Source organism: Phyllobates terribilis, unplaced genomic scaffold (genome assembly GCF_046119375.1).
Source record: "Phyllobates terribilis strain yellow unplaced genomic scaffold, ASM4611937v1 Scaffold_5__5_contigs__length_657084704, whole genome shotgun sequence".
NCBI classification, from domain to species: Eukaryota; Metazoa; Chordata; class Amphibia; order Anura; family Dendrobatidae; genus Phyllobates; species Phyllobates terribilis.
The window spans coordinates 64,037,427-64,043,426 of NW_027362765.1; the positions used below are offsets into that span (position 1 = coordinate 64,037,427).

The following is a 6,000-nucleotide window of genomic DNA, read 5'->3' on the forward strand; positions in this document are numbered from 1 at the left end:
AGGAGCCTGATGACTTCATCTTCCGTGACTGGTTCGAAATCAGAAAGTGAGCATGATACAATGTGGCGGAGGAGAGCATGCATAACGTTTGGGGATTGGGAGAAAATTTCCTGTCGGATATGGTCAATTTTTTCTTTGAAATAATTGGCCAGATCGTCTGCGCTGAGGTCGGTGATCGGGGCCTGTGCTGTTTGATTGAGGAGAGAATGAAACGTGTCAAAGAGTCGTTTAGGATTATTGGAATGTGAGATTATGAGGTTGTTAAAGTAGGTTTGTTTGGAGAGGTGAAGCGCAGTTATATGTTTTTAGCATAAATTTATAATGGAGGAAATCTTCGGGCAGATTAGATTTTCTCCACAGCCTTTCAGCACACCTGGAACACCGCTGGAGAAGACGTGTTTGAGGTGTGTGCCAGGGTTGTCGCAGTATATGCCGAATTTTTCTTTGTGTAGGAGGTGCGGCTTCATCCAGAGCGCATAGCATTATTTCGTTATAATGCTTCAATGCAGAGTCGGGACATGAGAGGGAGGAGATTGGGGCCAATGATGATTTCAACTTTTTCATAAATTTCTGGGTGTTAATGGCGCGTATATTTCTATAAGTGTGGAAAGTGGGGGGGGTCTTGAGTAGAGTCACAGTTCTTGACAGAGAATGAAAGAAGATTATGGTCAGACAGTGGAAGGGGAGAGTTCGTAAAGTCATGTACTGAGCAAAGCCAGGAGAAGATCAGGTCCAATGTGTTCCCGTCCTCATGTGTAGGAGAATTAGCAAGCTGTGAAAGGCCGAAGGAGGAGGTTAGTGATAAAAGGTGAGCGGCAGATGGGGAAAGAGTATCGCCAATTGGGATGTTAAAATCTCCCATGATTATCGTGGGGATGTCGCAGGTTAGAAAATTTGGAAGCCAGGCAGCAAAGTGATCCAGGAACTGACGGGAGGGACCTGGAGGGCGATAGACAACCCCCACTCGCAGGGAGAAGGGCCGGTAGAGTCTGACTGTGTGGGCCTCAAAAGAAGGGAAGATAAGGGAGGGTACTGGGGGGATAACCTGAAAAGTACATTTTGTTGAAAGAAGCAGACCAACACCTCTACCTGATCTGTTGTCAGGTCTCGGAGTATGAGAGAAGTGTAGGCCACCATAGGAGAGAGCTGCAGCGGCGGTGGTGTCCGACTGTTGGATCCAGGTTTCAGTGAGAGCCAGAAGGTTGAGGGAATTAGAGACGAAAAAGTCATGGATGTAAGAGAGTTTATTACATGCTGAGCGCCCATTCCAAAGGGCACATTTGAATGAGACAGAAGATATGCAGGGAATATTAATGAGATTAGCAGGGTTTCTGAATGTAACAGGGAAAGAGTTAGTGTTATTACTGGATATAGACCTGATGACGCTGTGCGGCCATCCAATCACTGTAATGCCACAACCACCATGGCTGCGGCATTAGAATGAGTGGCAGGCAATCCCTGCATGTTGATTGGCGCTCTAAAAAGCACCAAACATGCAGGGAGTGGACCCGAGCATCAGACTGAGCATTTCGCAAGTACTCGGCAAGCTCTGAGCATCTCGAGTACTGAGATGCTCGGGCGAGTACGGAGTACTTGCGAGTATGCTCGCTCATCACTAATCATAACCATAGGATGCACATGTTAAAAATATAAGGGGGCTCAGAAATGGGCCATACCGTGGTCATGTATGTCTGGCGTGTCATAAAAAGTGCTTACCAAAGTCAGGCCAAGATCACCATGGGGTGTCACAGATGAAATACGGTGGCAGAAAGATGCCTTGATGCGCGTTTCGCTTGGGGGGTACCGGAGCTTTCTCAAGAGGCTTATGTCTACTATGCCCATCAAGTGGTAACGTGTACCATAATGTGACTACACCAGTGTGAATTGTCGGCATTCGCCGCCGATAGCAAATGCGTAGCAGTGCGTGCGCCAGGAGTCTCACATCCCCATCGCACTGACCCAGGCCATCACACCAACCGCGCGGGAGCACGCCGAAGGACACGACTCCCGAAGGAGTGCAGGAGGCAACAGATAGCCAGGTGCGTGCACGGGGACGGGAGAAGCACAGTGCAGGTGCACAGCATAGGCAGGTAGGCAAGTATATGGGGGGGGGAACTCAGGACAAAAATAAAAGGATGTTCATATGTATATATCTGTACAAAAAGGGAACAGACAAGTAGGAACAGCAGTATCTGCATACATGTGCCCAATCAAACAAATTTCAAAAGGAGCATCACATATATAATTATATATCGCCATGATGACACATGCAACAAAGTGGGGTGGCCGGCGGTAACCTTAATGAAGTCACCAGCGGTCACATGCAGCCACGCTCTCACGCTCAGCATGAGCCAGCTGCCTTGGTGAGAGGACGCATCACTGATGTGAATGCTCACCCAACCATCCAGATCGTCGTGGGACATCACCAGTATGGATTATCGGTGGACGGGTGAGGATTACTTTGATTTTTTATTTTATGGTTCATACATGATTAAAATAGGGTTATTGTGGGGGGAGAGTTTTTTTCAATTAAAGGACTTTTCTCTGCATGTGTCTTTATTAATTTTGACTATGAGGTTAGTAATGGGGTTATCTGATAGACATCTCTCCATCACTAACCCCTGGGATTAATGTCAGAGGACAAAAAACAGCTAACATCAACCCCAAAAATATTACCCCACTTGCCACCGCACCAGGGCAAGTGGGAAGAGCCGAGGCTAAGTGCCAGAATTGACTGACCTTATGAATGCACCTTAGGGCTGATATTCTTAGTTTGGGAGGGGGGCCAATATCCATTGCCCTTTCTCAGCATAGTAATATCAGCCCAAAGCTGTTTAGCCTTTGCTGGTTAGTAAAAATATTGGGACTGCTTGTCAATATTTTTCGGCCCCCTTTTCACTAACCAGTAAAGGGGTAAGCAAACAACTGTGAGCCGTTATTAATAGCCTGGAAACTTTTATGGCTATTGGCCCCTTCCCAGATTAATAACACCAGCCCCCAGCTGTTAGCTTTCCCTCAGCTGATAAGGAAAATTAAGGGGGACCCCATGCCGTTTGTTTTTTTAATTCTTAATAAGCGCTACACAGCGGGTGCTGACCACAAGTCTCATCAGCATTGCCTGGTCGTGCTAATCGCAAGGAGACCAGGCAACAATGATGACTTTAATTCAGCACCCGGTGCCTGGGAACGGTGATAACTGTACTGATTTTCCCCAGGCTCCGGTACGTGTCACACTGATGACACACGGATGTTCACAGTGCTTCATCAGTGTGCGGCACGTATTTCGTCTGTGGTGCGTGAAAAAAAGGACATGTATGCAGGTTTCTCCCAAGGACACGGGTGCACCACCATTGAATACAATGGGTGTGCCTGTTTCCGTATTTGCGGTCTTCAAAAAAAATGAACCGCATACGGTCTTGAAAAATGCTTAGGAAATCTCCGGGAGCTCTTACAGGTTTCACATGATCAATACATCCAGTCATGGCCCCGTCCTGCCCCCGGTATAACACACAATCACACTATAGTCACATACAGAGATTTATCACAGAATATCTCCAATCCAGCACCAAAAACACAGAACAAATCTAAAAGGAAAATCTAAAATATCTGAATCTTTATAATTTTGTCTTTTTTTCATGAAATATTTAATAAAGTGCAGGGAACATCCATAGAGATCGGGACGGCAGAACTGGGGACGTCAGTAACAGATAATGACAGAACATTAATATCTCCTGATAGTGACAACATGGAGCGGGCGAAGGCCATAATGGAGACTGTACAGAAACAGAGCAGCGAGCGACGTCAGGAGGGAAATGACCCAATCTAATCCAATACAGACAGACCCTGATATAGCGACACAGACGGGAACACGTTCTGTCTCCTGGAATGTGACCGCAGCACTAAAGGGGTTAATGTCCGCTGCACCCAGAAATGGGGAATCTCCACATACCTCCACCTGCAGAGTCGCACTAAATATATGGCTGTGACTGAATCCTAGTGGGTGATAGGATCTGGTCACTTTTTCTACTAGAATTTGGCTTTCTCCTGTAAAGCAGACTGTATCCTAATGTGCAGAGAGTCACGATGCTTCCCCCAGGACTGAGTCCTGTCCCCTCTATCACACAGTACCTACTCCCTCATTACCGGTCCCCAGTGCAGAGTCCCGGTGCTTCCCCCAGGACTGAGTCCTGTCCCCTCTATCACACAGTCCCTGCTCCCTCATTACCGGTCACCAATGCAGAGTCCCGATGCTTCCCCCAGGACTGAGTCCTGTCCCCTCTATCGCACAGTCCCTACTATCTCATTACCTGTCCCCAGTGCAGAGTCCAGGAGCTTCCCCCAGGACTGAGTCCTGTCCCCTCTATCACACAGTCCCTGCTCCCTCATTACCGGTCCCCAGTGCAGAGTCCCGGTGCTTCCCCCAGGACGGAGTCCTGTCTCCTCTATCACACAGTCCCTGCTCCCTCACTACCAGGCACCAGTGCAGAGTCCCTGTGCTTCCACCAGGACTGAGTCCTGTACCCTCTATCACACAGTTCCTGCTCTCATTACCGGTCCCCAGTGTAGAGTCCCGGTGCTTCCCCCAGGACTGAGTCCTGTCCCCTCTATCACACAGTCCCTGCTCCCTCATTACCGGTCCCCAGTGCAGAGTCCCGATGCTTCCCCCAGGACTGAGTCCTGTCCCCTCTATCACACAGTCCCTGCTCCCTCATTACCGGTCACCAGTGCAGAGTCCCGATGCTTCCCCCAGGACTGAGTCCTGTCCCCTCTATCGCACAGTCCCTACTATCTCATTACCTGTCCCCAGTGCAGAGTCCAGGAGCTTCCCCCAGGACTGAGTCCTGTCCCCTCTATCACACAGTCCCTGCTCCCTCATTACCGGTCCCCAGTGCAGAGTCCCGGTGCTTCCCCCAGGACGGAGTCCTGTCTCCTCTATCACACAGTCCCTGCTCCCTCACTACCAGGCACCAGTGCAGAGTCCCTGTGCTTCCACCAGGACTGAGTCCTGTACCCTCTATCACACAGTTCCTGCTCTCATTACCGGTCCCCAGTGTAGAGTCCCGGTGCTTCCCCCAGGACTGAGTCCTGTCCCCTCTATCACACAGTCCCTGCTCCCTCATTACCGGTCCCCAGTGCAGAGTCCCGGTGCTTCCCCCAGGACTGAGTCCTGTCCCCTCTATCACACAGTCCCTGCTCCCTCATTACCGGTCCCCAGTGCAGAGTCCCGGTGCTTCCCCCAGGACTGAGTCCTGTCCCCTCTATCACACAGTCCCTGCTCCCTCATTACCGGTCCCCAGTGTAGAGTCCCGGTGCTTCCCCCAGGACTGAGTCCTGTCCCCTCTATCACACAGTCCCTGCTCCCTCATTACTGGTCCCCAGTGTAGACTTCTCCTCAGCTTCAGCTCTTACCTGTGGCTGCTTTCTACACAGAAAACCCTTCACTTCCTACAAGCCCCATCCTGCTCCTCCCCCCATGTGACTGATCACATGACTGTGACATCTTCACAGGTCCTGGAAGTGTAATGCAGGTGCCAGAATGCAATGCACAGAGATGCAAGGGTTGAGCCTAGAATGTATGGGCTCCTTCCAGGTTTTTAATATTGGAGGCAGCAGAATGTATGGGCTCCTGTCAGGTGTATATTATTGGAGGCAGGAGTATGTATGGGCTCCTGTCAGGTATATATTATTGGAGGCAGGAGTATGTATGGGCTCCTGTCAGGTATATATTATTGGAGGCAGCAGAATCTATGGGCTCCTGTCAGGTATATATTATTGGAGGCAGCAGAATCTATGGGCTCCTGTCAGGTATATATTATTGGAGGCAGCAGAATCTATGGGCTCCTGTCAGGTATATATTATTGGAGGCAGCAGAATGTATGGGCTCCTGTCAGGTATATATTATCGGAGGCAGGAGAATGTATGGGCTCCTGTCAGGTATATATTATTGGAGGCAGCAGAGTGTATGGGCTTCTGTCAGGTATATATTATTGGAGGCAGGAG

The 6,000-nt window shown here is 49.5% G+C and overlaps 1 protein-coding gene across 1 annotated transcript in view; it reads right to left on the reverse strand.

The window, feature by feature from the left end:
• The window catches only part of LOC141271971 (uncharacterized), a 352,339-nt gene extending 346,859 nt beyond the window's left edge, over positions 1–5,480 (reverse strand). Inside the window, exon 1 of the mRNA XM_073682225.1 lies at positions 5,410–5,480. The gene's annotated coding sequence lies outside the window, so the exon portion shown is untranslated. The remainder of the gene's footprint in view (positions 1–5,409) is intronic.
• Positions 5,481–6,000: the final 520 nt, after the last annotated feature.